The sequence below is a fragment of the Dipodomys spectabilis genome, unplaced genomic scaffold (genome assembly GCF_019054845.1).
Source record: "Dipodomys spectabilis isolate Male_0828 unplaced genomic scaffold, ASM1905484v1 ptg000006l, whole genome shotgun sequence".
Classification (NCBI taxonomy): Eukaryota; Metazoa; Chordata; class Mammalia; order Rodentia; family Heteromyidae; genus Dipodomys; species Dipodomys spectabilis.
Window position 1 is genome coordinate 17,882,484 of NW_024870683.1, and position 16,737 is coordinate 17,899,220.

General features: G+C 36.4%; 1 long non-coding RNA gene across 1 annotated transcript in view; it reads left to right on the forward strand.

Moving 5' to 3' along the window:
• Positions 1–799: 799 nt before the first annotated feature.
• The window catches only part of LOC122120791, a 30,192-nt gene continuing 14,254 nt past the window's right edge, over positions 800–16,737 (forward strand). Inside the window, exon 1 of the long non-coding RNA XR_006149794.1 lies at positions 800–917. This is a non-coding gene — a long non-coding RNA (uncharacterized LOC122120791). The remainder of the gene's footprint in view (positions 918–16,737) is intronic.

Below are 16,737 nucleotides of genomic sequence, written 5' to 3' on the forward strand. Positions count from 1 at the left end.
GTCACTGCAAGCAAATTGTAATTATAATGCCCAACAGTCATTTCTAAGACAAACTGAATCTGTGTTCCATTAAAGTCATGGAATAGTTAAACAGTATTTTTTTAAAAATTCCCAAACCTAATAAAAAACAGGCTCCTCCATTCGATCTGATGTTCCAGAAGCCAGAGGATTCCACATAGTCCCTTCCCTTCTATGATAGTGGGGAATGGATTGTGATGGACCAGGCAGGCAGCGGGAGGTCAGCCTTGTGGTGCACACTGTGGTTGGCCAGCAGCTGTGTGGAAGTCCCAAAGTGGTAATCGATTTCCTCCTAAGACACGGAACCTGCTTGCCAGCTACCAAGAGGAACATCTACTATCCCCGGGGCCAGATCCTTTGCGATCTTTGGAGTTAGAGAAATAAGAGCTGTACTTTGTTTCAAACAGCAGAGGAGGAAATGCAGGGCTGGCTTCAAAGGGAATCATAGTGTGAGCAGCTTTCTGTTCATTAGTTTCTAAGAGATGTTGGAAGGAATGAATAATGTGTGTGTGTGTGTGTGTGTGTGTGTGTGTGTGTGTGTGTGTGTGTGTGAAATTGTCTTTGAAATGAACCCTTCCTTCACATTCATCAGCAATTTTGTGCAAGTGCTGCAAATATGTGTGCCTTTGGGAGGCATTTTGATGCTAAATGTAACACTTTAAAGAATATTTGGATTAATTTTTTTAAGCCAGTCAGTGCTCTGTGGCCGTCTACTTCCTACACAAAGCTTAACTTCCGTCCAACATCTGCACTCTCGTCAACACTTTGCCAGAATGCTGAAAAGTACTGGGGGATTTTAAATTGCAGTTTTAAACAGCATAATCTTGGAGACTAAAACTCCAGTTCTTCAGTGAGCCGATTGATCCTCATCCTACAACTAGAGTAGGGGATGCTGTGAGGTAAATTTGATGTTTATCAATTATGCTGTTTCTTTTCTTGAAGTGATTGTTCATAACTATTGTTGATACGTTGTTGTTGTGACTCAGCTGGCCTTAGACTGTGATCCTACAGATCTCTATGTCCCAAGTGACAGGATTACAGATATGAGCCACAGGTACTCTATTTTTTTCTAATTATTATTTCTGATACCAAGGAGTATTTATATTCTCGATACTAAAATTTATATTCATTTTGGAGGTTTATAGTTTTGCATTTAGATTTTAAATCAAATTGAATATGATTTTGTGTTTGATCAAACATTATTTTATGTAAATGGCCAATTGTTGCAACTGTATTTGTTAAGTAACCCATCCTCACCCTTCCCACATTTATTGATAAAAAGTTCTATGTATATAAAAAAAAAACTTATGATAGCTGAGCATGAGGTACACATAGAAAAACAAAACAGGTAAATAAAAGTAATTTGGTTCTTTTGGACTATTTATCCAGTCTTAATCCTATATTACATTTTAAAATTAGTGTATATATTTGTTAAAAGAGGCATTATATTTAGCAAAGATAATCCTTCTAATTATCCTTTGAAAATAACTTCTCATGTTGGTCTCTTGCTTCTACATAAGTTATAGAATCTGCATGATAAGTTCCAGAGAAGAAAATCCTCATATTTAGTTTAAAATTTTAGTATAAATTCCATTGCATGTATCAATTAATTTTTATAATCTTGACACTTTTAACATACTGAGCCATTGTTATTTATGTCTGTACCTCTGTGTTTATGTAGTAATTCTTTATATTGCTATAGGTTAATAATTTCTGTGCATAAACTTTCTTATCTACAGTTATTGAAACTTTTGGGGGGAGACTACACTAAACGGTTAACTTTTAAAATTATTTTCTTATGTGTTAGTTTTGTTTGGAAAGGTATTTTTTAAAATATATTGTTAACAAATAATATTAAATATAATAATATAGTTTCTGTTTAAAGAAATAAGAAAAGTGGGAACGATACAAAGCATAAAATAAGATGCCAGAAATAAAACTAAGTTATTATAACAAATACAAGTCACTAAGTTCCCTATAAAGTGTCAGAGACTGACTAATGTAATAAAAAGGAATTTAATATCAGCTATTTGTCCTTTGCAGAGGAAATTCTGAAAATACAAAGAAAGAGTATGATGATGACTGAAAAATTTTAAAAATGGGAATATGTTATAGCATTTTTGTGATATAGCATATAGATATTTGGACCATGTTAACTGAAATGAAAACCATGTACTTATATGGATAATAAAATTAAGTAGCCAAGAGCCTTCTCCACTATAAAAATTTACTCCATCGTGATATAAATTTGAATTATCTTCAAAATCTCACAATTTTAAGTATAAGACATGCAAAGGAAAACTAATGGTTGCTCTGTGATTCTGGTTGTCTGGGCTAGCTCAGGCCCACTGTAATGTTTGTAGGCCCAGATGGATTTTTACTTTCCTTTATCTTATTCTGGGTTCATCATGCTTTCTGAATCAGCAGCCTCAAGTCTCTATTTTGGTATATCCTATACCATGATTTCTCTAAATATCGCTTCTATACCTTCTTTAATTCTATCCTTTTTTTTTTGTAAACTTTTCTATAATTAAAATTCTACATATATTAGATTTTTGTACACATCAACTATTTCTCTTAATCTGTTCGAATTTTGTTTCTACTCACTATACTTTGGTAAATGTAATTCCTTGAGTTCTAACTTTCGGTTCATAATTTTTTTTTTGCTTTAAAACATCCTTTATAGTTTGGCAGGTAATTCATATTAAACTCTACCCTATAAAAGCTGATGAGAGGAGGAGAGAAAAGAGTAAAGATATAATTCAGACATTTTTTTTCCCTGAATTCTTACAACCCTTTGGGGATGGGAGAGGAATAGATCTTTAATGAGTAGCTACTACACGGATTTTTTTTTGTTCAGTGATTTGCACTTTTTACCTCATTTTTTTTTCTCCAGGGACAAACCCTAAGGAGGATACAAAGATTGCCTCCAAGGGATCTTCTGATTCCAAGTCTGCCTATCATTGTTGGGCATAGCTCTATTTTCTTCCAAAGTTCATATTATTTCACTTTACTTTCTGGGAATGACATAATAAACAAATACTATTTTTTAAGTGAAAATATTAGAAGGCCTTCTCCTGATTCAGCTTATATTTTGGTAATATAACTTGGCTTCCTAGTGATATCTTAAAAGAAACTTCAAAAATAATCTTCCTCTATTTTCTATCAAAGTGGTTTTATTCCAGAACTTCAAAACAGTGTAAGAGTAAACCAATTTTCAGGGTTTTATCTCATTATATTGTTGAAATGTCCTGTACCTTTGTCAGGTTTCTTATGCTTCTTCAGACTGACAACAAAAATCAGTTGCTGATCCCTGTTCCCAGGTTGAAATAACTTTTAAACAGAAAAGAATCCTAACTCCCAATTTCATTGACTCTTGTAAACTCTTCAACTTCAAAACTGACTTTTAAGTTTGGCAGTTTCTATTGCCTGCAATATAAAGGTGAGAGAAATCTAAGATTAGCCCTTCAGGTGTGAGAATAGAAAATGTAATTGATAGAATCTGGGAGATGCACATTCCAGCTCACTTCTGCAAAAGATGGGCTATACAGTTCAGGTAAAGATGTTTTCCAGACTGAAGAATATTGATGAAACAATGATAGCTATGGTGAAAATCCTTTCAAATATATGTTAATTTATGCACTTCTTATATACTCCCTATGCAGACTTGGAACACATGATCTAAATATAGAACAAAGTAAATCAAATCAGACACTCTCTGTACAACTTCTAAATCATGTTCATAAAATGCTCGTCTTCTGATAAAAAGCAAGAATGTTTCATAAAGAATCCCTTGTATCAAAATATATAATACAAATCCAATAAAATAGAATCTCATGTACAAACTACTGGAATTCAGAAATAGAATATTTCTGGAACTATACAAATTTCCCCTTTTTTTCCTTTACAACTATATTCACCCTGCTTCAGAGATAAGCACTAGAGTATCCTATAAACCATTGTGTTAATGCTACTAGGATCGTTGTTCTATTGCATCTGTTCTTAGTTTTCTCACTTGCATTTGCATCCTGAAGTCATTTATTATATTTCCCTATTAGATTTCCCTATTACTGATTCTATAGATAAAACTATACTATATTCTTCAAACTTGCAATTTTAACTCAATTTCACTTTTTTCGATTTAGTTATTGTACATAGTTAAAAAAAATTTCTAATTACTGACACCTGCATATTTCTCATAATATATATCTACATCTTATATGCAATATATTTTACATATACAGTTATATGTGTATATATACCCACTTATAACATATAATAAACATATATTTATATAAATATTACATGCATTTTCTTTATCCATTCATCTACTGCTGGGCACCAAGGTTGATTCCATAACTTCATAATTTGACTATCATAAATAATGATGCGATAAACATGAATGTGCAAATATCTCTATTATATACAGACTTTGCCTAAGAGTTGTATAACAGATCATATGTTAGTTCTATTTCTTTTTAGGAACCTCCATGCTAATTTCCACATACTAATTGCTACATGAATTTACATCTCCAGCAACAGTGCATAAGGATTTCTTTTCCCTATATCCTACTTCATAATTCCACCCAGCATTAGTTGTTTAAACAGTTATATTTAGAGACCCATTAAAAAGATATACATTTCATATTGCAACCTAATTCCCACAAAGGTTTTATTAATGAAAGAAGACTTTTTCTCAATACCTGAAATACACTTTGAAACTTATTCTATCTTCTATTTTTCCTATTTCATCCCATCCCATCTTAAAATGCCCTTTAAAATCAACTAGTTGGTTTTCTTATACATCAATAACACTTGCAATTTTGAAACACAAATTCACCTATTCCCTTTTTCCTTAGTATTTTCCCCAGATATTTTACAGATTTTGCAGCATAAGTATCTTTAGGATACCCAAATTAACATGTTACCCTTTAACATAAAGTAAAATGTTGAACTTGGGAGGCATACATATTTCACCATATTTTGCTGATACTATGAAGGCTAGTAAGATGACAATGAAAATTGCTACTATGGTGTGAGTACATGGTGATATCAGAGGTTGACTTTGGGATCTAATTTGTAGTACTCAGAGAAAACTCATCAAAAGCCAAAAATAAGACAATCATGCTTCAGACAGCCCTAAAGTTATCCAAAAGTTGGCTTAAAGTCATCCTTGATCTTTGAACATTCGATGCCAGACCAGGCAGTTAGTAAGACCTTATTTACAAACAAAATCTAAACAAAAAGGCTGGGACTGTAGCTCAAGTGGTAGAGTACTTCTCTAACAAGGTTGAGGCTCTGAGTTTGATTCCTATATCTAAAAATGTGCATATATAAATATATGTATGACTCAAACTGATTTATGTAAAAACATATACGGTAAGTTACAGATTCTCTGAGATGGGTGCAGCCCAACCTTGGATTTAAATCCAAAAAAGGGTTTGGGGATTCACTACGATCTCCTAGTTTAGAATTAGCTTAGTCTATTCTATTTTATCTAATGTTATTCTCCCAGTAACATTTTCCTTGCCTTTTAGATGCCAGACCTTCATTTGGGAACATTTAGTCTATAATCTTTAATGGCTATACCTCAAAGATGGCAAGATTGATATCTGGATGGGGCTGAACACCTTGCCTGAGATCATCAAGATAATAAATGATAAGAGGAAGCATTGACACTAGGAATCTATGGTTCTTGCATTTCCCCAGTCTTCTTCACATTCTATGGACGAAACCTAAGAAGAATTCAGAGAAAAATATGGTACTAAGAATCACTTATTTTTCCTAAAAGAAACTCATTCTTCAGAGTCCTTTGCTGTCTAAGAGAGTGGATCTTGATATATCCTTTAATAATCTAAGACAATAATTAGAAGCAAACTTTCTCCCTCAAGGAAACAGGCAACAGATCTATAGAACACTTTGCTCACCATTCTCCAAAGAGTTTTATGTGGTTGGATGGCACACAATATAAGTGGAGGGCCTCAGGCAGTGTGAAATGTCTGAGTGGCTATAGTAGCTTACTCTGTCTGAATTTATCCAGCGCTCTGATTCTTCACATAGCTGCAAAACTCTCTCACGTTTATGTTATTTTGACAGTTGCTAGAATGAAATAATTTAGAGGCAAGTCATATTGCTGCTTCACTAGCTGACAAAGCCACAATCAGGGAGGTTCTTAGTCATTAAATGGCTGGAGCAAATGGCTTGAATGTCTGGTGATAAAGGCATGCAGTAGGGTGATGAGAGAATCTTGCCTGGAAAAGATAGAAGCAGAAACTCTAGCACTGATAAATACAGGGTCCTAGTGAACTGCTTCATATGTAGTATCTGAAAAAGGTCCTGGAAGCTCATGTAATCCTAACTTTACTCACAAGACAATATGTTGGAAATGAACTGTACAACTTCGGGGGGGCGAGGGGAGGGCGGTGATTGGGGGAGAAAGTGGGAGAAAAATGAGGAGGAGATAAAAAGTTCAACAAGAAATGTACCCACTACCTTAAGTAGGTAACTGTAACACCTCTGTACTTCACCTTGACAATAAAATTAAATTTAAAAAAATAGAAGGACAAGTAAAGGTCAAAATATGGAAAGAGATCAGAAAAAAGTACAGAGATTCCTTCAAAAATTAAAATTAAACTACAATACAGATCAGAAATCACATCTCTAGGTATGTCTCTAAAGAAAATGAAATCAGCATATTGAAGCAATATCTATACTCCCAACATCTTTGCAAGATTATGTAGAGTGTTTGAGACATGGAAATAATCTAAGTATCTGTTGACAGATAAGTGAATAAAGAAAATGTAAGACATACAACCCCAACAGAGTATTATTCCCCCTTAAAAAGAAGGTAATCTGTCATTGATAAAAACATGAATGAAACTGTAGGACATTATATAAAATGGAATAAGTTTGATAGAGAAAGACAATACTATATGACTTCACTTGTAATCAAACCGGTTGAACTCATAGGAGAGAGAAGAGTGACTACTAGAAGTAATGTAGTTAGGTTACAGTCATCAGGTAAAGGGTACAACTCTCAGTTAGAAGATGGACCTCTTCTAGAGACCTACTGTGCAACAGTAGCAATGCATCTCATGTCATATATTTGCTGAGAGAGAAGATCTGAAGTATTCTCATCACAGCCAGAGAGGTGAGGCTTAGTTATATTAATCTGCTTGAATGTGGCAATCATTTCACAAGTGTCTGGTTCAAGTATTTCTATGAGCTCAGTGGAGTCAAGAACAATTATTATTTAGAAAGCAGTAACTGAGGCAGGGAACTAATAGATGGTGCCTTTGCACACATTGTTGGTGCACAGTCCTCCTGAGCCAGAAATCCACATACTGTGAACTTCCCGACTCAATTAACCATACCCCACTTCTTGGCCAACAATGAACTCAGGTTTTGTTCATGTGACCATGTGCAGCATAGACCTACATAATCACTCCTGGTGTCAGCCAGTCATGACAACTCCCTTTGCTTTTGTTAATGATTCAGTGGCCAACACAGACATGAGAAGTCACTGGGAAGCCAAGTGCTGGTGGCTCACACCTATAATCCTAGTTACTCAGGAGACTGAGCTCTGAAAATCACAGTTCAAAGCTAGCCCAGGTAGGAAAGTCCATGAAACTCTTAGCTCCAATTTAACCACCAGAAAACTGGAAGTGGTCCATAGAGCACTACCCTTAAGCAAATACAGCTCAGGAATAGTGCCTAGGCCCTATGACCGAAAAGAAATAAATAAAAAGAAGTCACTGAGCTGGGTGCAGGTGGCTTATGCCTATAATCCTAGCTACTAAGGAGGCTGAGATCTGAGAATCACAGTTCAAAGCCACCCCCACAGGAAGGTCCATGAAACTCTTATCTCCAATTAACTACACCCAAACTGGAAGTGGCACTGTAGCACAAGTGGTAGAGCACTCACCTTGAGCTGAAGAGCTGAGGGACAGCACCCAGGCCCAGAGTTCAAGCCCCACAACTGACAAAAAATAAAAACGAAGTCACTGGGAAGCTCAATAAAAGGAATCCCTATGCTTCCATTAATAAGTGCCAAGGATGATTGTCCTAATGCTGCTACATCTTTACCCTTCTTATTTTTTAGGTTATCCTGGAAAAATATGATGCTTTTTGCTATTGTTTTGTTTTGTTTTGTTTTAGATTTAGTTTTTGTTGGTTGTGGGGCTTGAACTCTGGGCCTGAGCACTATCCCTGAGTGGATCAAGGCTAGCAGCTCCAGGCTAGTGGCTCTATCACTTTGAGCCACAATGCCACTTCGGGTTTAGTGGTAGTTAATTGGAGATATGAGTCTCACAGACATTGTGGCCCCAGCTGGCTTTGAACTGCCATCTAAAGCTGCACCTGCCATTTTGTAAGCACAAGACAAGATATTATATGCAAACAAGATGGTAGAGCCAATGGATTAAAGAAATCAGCATCCTTAGTGTCTTGTTTAGCTAGAAGCCAATCTGGGACTACACATCTCTTGACAGTCTGGTCATCAAACAACAAATTACCTTCCATAAGTTTGGACAAATGGGATTGTATAAGGTTGCAGAGCTTCTGCAGGGCAAATGACATAGCTAGCAAGATCAATAGAAAGCCCACGGATTGGGAGAAGATCTTTACTAGCCATACAACGGACAAGGGTCTCATATCTAAAATATACTTGGAACTCAAAAAATTAAACCACCCAACAACAAATCCTCAAAGAAACAACTGCCCAATAAGTAAGTGGGCGAAAGACTTAAAGAGAAGCTTCTCTGAAGAAGAAAGAAGGATGGCCAATAGACACATGAAGAAATGTTCAACATCCCTAGCCATAAAAGAAATGCAAATCAAAACAACATTGAGATATCACCTCACTCCAGTTAGAACAGCAAAAATCAAGAACTCTAACAACAACAGATGCTGGAGGGGATGTGGACAGAAAGGAACCTTACTTCATTGTTGGTGGGAATGTAAACTTGTTCAACCACTTTGGAAAGCAGTATGGAGGTTCCTCAAAAGACTCCACATAGAGCTCCCCAATGACCCAGCAATCCCACTTTTGGGCATTTACCCAAATGATCACAAACAAGGCCACACTAAAGCTACCAGCACAACTATGTTTATTGCAGCATTATTTACCATAGCTAAGATATGGAACCAACCCAGATGCCCCTCAGTAGATGAATGGATCAAGAAGATGTGGTATATATACACAATGGAATTCTATGCCTCCATCAGAAAGAATGACATTTCCCCATTTGTTAGGAAATGGAAAGGCTTGGAAAAAATTATATTAAGTGAAGTAAGCCAGGCCCAAAGAAACATAGGTCCCATGGTTTCCCTTATTTGCAATGTCTAGTATAGGTATGAGTCAAGCGGAAAAAGTCAGAGAATGTGATGTTAGGAAAACGAACCCTCAAATATGTATTTTAATGTTTTTGTTTCTTTCATGCATGTGTTTCTAACGCATTTATAAGATTATTTCTTTGTTGCTTTGTATGTCACTCCCCCACAGTGTAACCCCCGCTTTCACTATATTTGATGTCAGTATAACATGTGGAGGAGACGGGGACAAACAAGTCGTTTAAGGATTCAGGTGGACCTGTTGCAACAATGAGAAGTACAAAATGTCATGTCAAAACCAGCTTTACAATGTCGGTGGGGGGGGGGGGGTATGGTGGGGGGGGGGAGGCTGGGAAGGGAGGTGAAGGGTAAACAAAGGAGGAGGCTGCAATGCTTGGTAAGAAATGTATGCATTATCCTGCCCATGTAATTGTAACCCCTCTGTACAGTATGTTCTCAAATAAAATAAAATAAAATTAAAAAAAAATAGTTTAAGTCATGTGTGTGGTAATTCCTGTGACTTATAATACTTTCATTTTTGTTGGTTGTGAGGCTTGAACTCAGGGCCTGGGGTCTATCCCTGAGTTCTATTTGCTCAAGACTAGTGCTCTACCACTTTGAGCTACAGCGTCACTTCCAGTTTTCTGGTGGTTAATTGGAGGTAAGAGTCTCTCAGACTTTCTTGCCCAGGCTGGCTTTGAACTGTGATCCTCGGAGCTCAGCCTCCTTAGTAGCTAGGATTACAGGTGTTAGCCACTACCTTTATTTTAGAAATAAACTTTTAGAAAGTAGTGATGATGGCCAAAACTTACAATAATTTGTTGTTGGAAAAGGTTTTTCACTAATAGAAGGTGTATCTACTTTAATTCTGGTATCCCAAGTTCATGCTTAGTATCTAGGATCAAGCATTTGTTTGAAACGTATGTATGAAACATCTGTACAAATATATCTACATAGACAATTAAATTTCAGGGTAAAGTTTGAGGTAGGTATGACTAAACTGAAAACAGAGAAGAAAATCTAGCATTTGCTGGGAATCTAACAGCCAGTCCTTGTTCTTACGGTGGCTCCCACAAGCTACTCCAGTACCATGAGCCCCACAAGCTACTCCAGTACCATGAGCATGGTGGTATAAGCTGTGTAGACAAATCCAAAGATTTGCTGCTACTGAGAATTTTAAAACAGACTAAAGAGATGGTCTGCTCTTTTTTATATCACCATAAACTAGAAATTCTAAACAATATTTGTGATAAAAACCTTTATAAGAAAAAAAGTTTTGTTAGTGTAAGTTTGCAATAAGTATTGTGATTATTATTGGAGTTTTAATACTACACACGTGAGCCTCAAATGAACAGTTTTGTTACTTATCTTTTAATAAAACTGATACTTATACAGAAGTTGATTCAGAGAACTCCCAGCTATATGATCAGACCTACTATGGGCATTTCTGTTGAGTGAAATGACATTTGTGACATTTTGGGATGTTTGTGACATTTTGGGACCAATATAATGGTTTCTAATGTAGACCAAATCCTTAGTATCATCTAGCCTTATATTTCAATGCATGAGTCTGAGTGAATATCAATATCATAGTGATTTAAAAAATAAAAAGAGAACTAAGGTTATTATTTTCTGACATTTTATATAATGATTAGGATAATCAATTATATTGGAAATGTTAAACAATGAGAGGAAAGGTAAAGATGTACTATGTTGTGTACTTGTCTGTTAAATACAAATTTTAGTTCATAAATAAAATACTGTATTGAATTTGAGTTTCTCCTATGTGAAGCTTTACAAGATGTTAATAAGATACCAAAATAACTATTTGTAAATATCAAGAAATCAGACCAATCAATACACTATAAAGCAATACATTTAAAATGAATCTTCAGAGTGAAGCATATAGAAATAGCAAGTGGAGGAGGCCATTAGATCTAGTTCCTACACTTGTGTGAGGAAAGTGCTTTTCAGGGTTTCAAACAACTGCCATTCTCAGGTTCCATCCTCCCCTGCAAATAGAGTTACCAACAAAATACTGGAAAGATCCCACAGAAACTCAGCCCATGAAGGAAAACATTACCTTTCCATTGTTAGAGAGAATATGTTGGCCAAGGTATGGATAACCATAGATTTTGCTTGAGTAAAAGTTAACCCCCTTCTACAGTCTTTCACCCAGACCTGCCTTTGCTTTACCCAAACCAAATTTTCCACTGAAAAAAATTATCAACTATAAAACTGTCTCTTGATAAACAATAGATCTCATTCTCCTAGCCTCAGTCCCTAGTTAATACAGTTCTTGAGAATGATAACGCAGAGAGGAGAGGCAGATGGGGCCCCTTGCTTAGTTGTGTTTTACTATGCTCTGTTAGCATGGAAGTGAAATCATAAAATAGCCTAGGACATGCTAAGAACTCAATGGAGCCTAATAACCTGTTGAAAATACCTACATTTACATAAAATATGTCAAAGGGTTATAACAGAACCACAGGTGAGAGGAAAGAGCATGAGAGACATGGCCAACCTAGCTGATACTTATATCATCCAAGGTTACAAGCTGTACTTTATAACAGTGGGTCACATCTATATTAAAATGTCACCAACTACAATTTAATTTGGTCAGGGTTAGTATTCACCCTTTGAGCGTTCAAGTGTCTTTTAACATTCCATCTATCCTATGAAATGTCAACCCAAGGGATTTTTTTCCCCATTATTTTCTATCATTTTCCTTCACCTATCTCTATGAAATGTATCTGCCAGTTATTGTAATCATTAAAGTGCTACACAATTTGCAAAGATTATTTTCTTTATATTTCACAGTGTGTTTGTCAGGCAGGAATTATTTTTGCTACTAGGCAAACCGTGAATCAGAGAACTCAGAACAGCTTATAGGCAGGAGGTAGAACTTGAACCTAGGTCTCTCTGGTACCTTCTATTCTAAGCTGAACTCTTCACTGACACTACTCTCTTGATTTGATTCATTGTTTAATTCTCAGATGGCTGTCTCTAAATGTTATACAAGAGAAGACTTTTTCTAGGCATAGCTGGAATCCCAGTTTTGCCATAAGCACCCAACATAGCTAACCATTCAACAAGAAGGTACATAATTATATGTGTCGATTAGGACATAAGGATATTGTTTTTGGATATTGTTTTTGAGGAGCATGGAACTAGGAAATTCAGAAGGTATGCTGAACATGAGAAGGTAAAAGATAAGCCTTCTGCATTGAAGCTATTTGGGAATGATCCATTCAGTGTTTATGAAAATGCAAGTTTGACTTTTTCGCTATTTCTATTGCTTACCTTTTTTTCTTAGCTACTTGCAACGCTAGCTTTTCTAAGCCAATGCAAAATATATTAGCAGAAATAATAAGCTTGGCCTCTGTGGACTGATCATGACATTGGGAATGAAAGTGTGTTTATGTGGCATGTGTTAAGAATGTGTAAACATATGCATATTCATCATATGAAGGAAATGGCATCTTAACTCTATTCCTCCTATAATAACTAGCAAGTGGTAAAACTGTTTGCCATTTTCACATTATGACACTTAGAAGTCATCCCTACAGCTGGGCCTTTCATTTGGCAGGGAGTTGTCAAGCAAAAATAGACTAACTTGAGTTACATTGTGCTCATTGTTTATACTAGAGAAGCAAGCACAAGCCTTTTTAATTCTATGAAGATAAATCTCCAGTCATTCAAGCTATGTCCTAAAAAAAAACCTCCAGAGTATTTTTTAAATAAATTATATATAAACTATTTAAGGTGAGCCAACATGACCACCATAAATTTGAATCAGTATTCAATAATTACAGAAAAACCTCAAATGTCAATATGCAAGTGGTGTTCCTAATGTGAAATCCAGCTAAAGAAGCCATAAGCAAGTGAGATTTAGGTTCCTAATTTTTTGCATCCCTCACAAAGAAGGTTGAGTGATGGATGCTATTCAAAATAAACTTACTCTGCTGTAAGTCTTCAGGGAATGACAAAGCTGCTCATCCGTGTCCTTATGACTGCCAGCTCACACTGAGGGCCCACTAGAAGTAGTGATGCTAATTTCTTAGAAGCAGAGAAGACAAAGAATCGAGAGAGGTGAAAGGGAGCCATTTTGATTTGGGCTTAATGACCCTGATGGACTAGTATACACATTAGGAGGGAGAACAGAGATGAATCGTTTCCACCCTTTCTCCATGTCCTCGTCCACCTTCATTCCCAGGAAGATCTTCTTCATCAGCCCAACATGTTGAAGTCCATCTCTGTTTGCCACTTTGTATTCTAAGTATGTACATATGTACTTCCCAATTAGAACTGAAGATCATTGAAGGTAAAATGCACATGTTAGAATCCTGCCCACAACCTCCAGAGCCTCATGCAGAAAGCTGTGCACACAGGCTCCTGGAATGAAAAAGTGAAGGAGTAAGTGGGTTAGAGGATGAATAGCAAACACACACTTCCCTTGGATCCCTTCATAATATTGCCATTGATAAGAAGAAGAATGATAACAATGGCCGATTTTGTGAAGTTTGTAACATGTGCCAAGACTTTTAATATACATCATTCCTTTAGTCATCATAAAGCACCTGGCAGGCAGACATCATGATCTCCACTCAAGAGACTCAGCGATGTCATTCAACTTGCCACGGCTCATGTGGAAGATACTAGAAGACCCACTTGACTGACAACAAACACCCTAAATAAGTTGTCAGGTGTCCACAGGCATTCTAACCCTTATCACATGATCTGTTTGGAGCTCCTCTTCAGCAAAGAGTTACTCAAGAATTTTAAGAGAGGGAAAACTATGTCCCAATGTGGGTGGGATTTCCAATGTGTTTTGAAATTGGAGAAAATGTATGGCCAAGTACTAAACAAACACTGAATCTGTTTTATGAGCAAATGGATTAAGTGGGATTTCAGTGACTTTCCTATATCCTACACAACAGACACATGCTTGTGCCTTGCTCCAAAGCTTGGGAGCAGTTGGCATTGATCACAAACACTGCCAGCTGGCTGTGTTGTTTCGGGAGAATGATACACACAGAATTTGAATCTCATCCAACTGTTTAGCCAAAACCTTTTGTGAACGAGTTGTGATAACCCAGACTATTCTCTTCAAGGCAGAGTAAGCAGTTCCCTAACACACACACACACACACACACACACACACACACAAACACACACATTTTTGTCTTTAAATATAAAGTCTAGAAGGCAGAGATTCTGCCTTTTACAGCCTATCTATAGCACATGTTTCCAAGTCAAACACACTAGTCAGTTATTTGTTAAAAGTGAATAGTTCAGTACAATGGACTTTAAGACGATCTATACTGGTTACGTTGGCAGGTACTGCTGAATCTGGTTTTATTTAAGCAATTCTAGAAGTCTTGCAAGGGAAACATCAAAATGAGAGTGAACAAAAAGAGAGAAACAAGCGAGCGAATATCTGGGAGGCCCTGTTGCTCCAGCCTTGGCAAAGGTACCTGGGGTTACAGTGGTGGTAGAAATTACGAGAATACTTTAAAAATTCAAACAGCTAAGAGTTAACATTTAAAGCAAGGATGGGAAATCATTTTCAAGTTCATTTAAGCTTGGTCAGTGTTCCATTTTCTAGAACATCTTGGTGAGAAGGGTGTGGAGCCCCTGTGTGCAGATTCAGGAAGGAAAGCACATCATGACTTATTTGGATTGGCCCCTGGTCATAGTCACATGACACTCCAGTTTCTGTGTGTGTGTGTGTGTGTGTGTGTGTGTGTTAATGCCCCTCCTCAACTCATGTAAGGAGTTAACCTCCAGTCTTAGGTAAGGAGTTAAGAGTGTAGAAATAATCCAACTGTAATGTTTAGTGATGAGCCCTTGGGGAGGGGATTAGAATTAAATAAGGTCATTAGAGTGAAGCCCTCATGATTGGTCCTGATGGTTTTATAGGAAGAGAGAGAGAGAGAAGAGACTCCTTAAAGACACAGGTTCTGTCTCTTCCTATGTGATGTCCCAGGTGTTGCCCCAGGACTCTGTCAGCAAGAATGGTTCTAGACCGCACACCTCCAGAACTGTGAGCTAAATGCCCTTCTTTTCTTTTTAAATTACCCTGCCTCAGATGTTGTATTGTGGCTAAGGAAAAGTTTAATAATACAATCAGTCTTAGTAACATGGTCATAGGGCTGGCATTTTTTGTCAGCTGTATATTTGATAATATAAGCTTTTTGAAAAGCAAAAAGAAGAAAAGTTACAACTTCAAGAAAAAAAGTCCAGTCTCCAGAAGATGTTTGTTCTATATATAGAACTTAGTAAAAAAAAAAAAAAGCCATTAGTTCCTCTGACAAAAATATTTATAGTGAATAATTGAATTGTTAGTAGTAACCTTTTTTAAAATCCAAGTTTTAAGATTCCCCCAGTACTGTATAGAGACAACGTATAATGAAAATTTCTAGCATCCTCTTACTAATCAAATAAAATGGTATATAGGAAAACAATTTTATTTTTGCCATCACCCACATCTGATGTGCATCCATGTGTCACTGTTTGCACACACCTGCACACATGTATACTCATGCATGTATGCACACTCACAGGCAGAAATGGGACTAGCTAGCTAACTAGAGATGCACGTGCTAGCATGAGCAAGCCAGACTGTGGAGAGCTCAAAAGCAACACAGGCACACTGTGAGAACTGAAAGCCAAACCACAAACACTTCACAAAAGAGAATACTGGAACTCTGGTCCTCTGGTGTTCACACACTTAAAAGCAGTGCAAGGTCCCTCAAGAGGAAAAGAAACCCAAAGACAAATAGTATATAATAACAGTTGGATTAATTTTTTTAATTGCTCTGACTCTTAATTATTTTGTGTGCCTTTAAATTTTCCTCCAGATTTTATGTCAAGTTTAAAATTAGCCATAGATGTTTAAGGATTTAAGATTAAATCCTTGATGCTTTTGCATATAAAAAAGCAGTATTTGCCTGTAATTGGAGCTACTCTGCTTCTTTCCATTGTGTATAAGAATGAGGATACTCCCTATTAAACCTGGCCATCCTTTCTAGAAATCTGTTTCTGCCTGAATGCTAGAAGTAAGGCATTCTTGCCAAATAGCTTTTAAGTGATACAGAAAAATATTACTTTATGGAGAATTATGTCACACTTGACATAGTCTTTCTTTCCTTTGAACTTCAAAACAATTCACTGTCTTCTCCTATTTCTTTTCTCATACCATTGTAAAATAATTTTTTAGATAGTTGTCAATTTCCCCAAAGACTGTAAGTTCCTTCAAAGTAAATTTTTTCCTGATCCATGAGGCATCAGTAACCTACAAGGCATTAGTAACCTAATAAGTATATTATTTGATCAAAAAATGGATGAGAAGATAGAATTTTAAAATATGTTGTTACTAGATGTTGG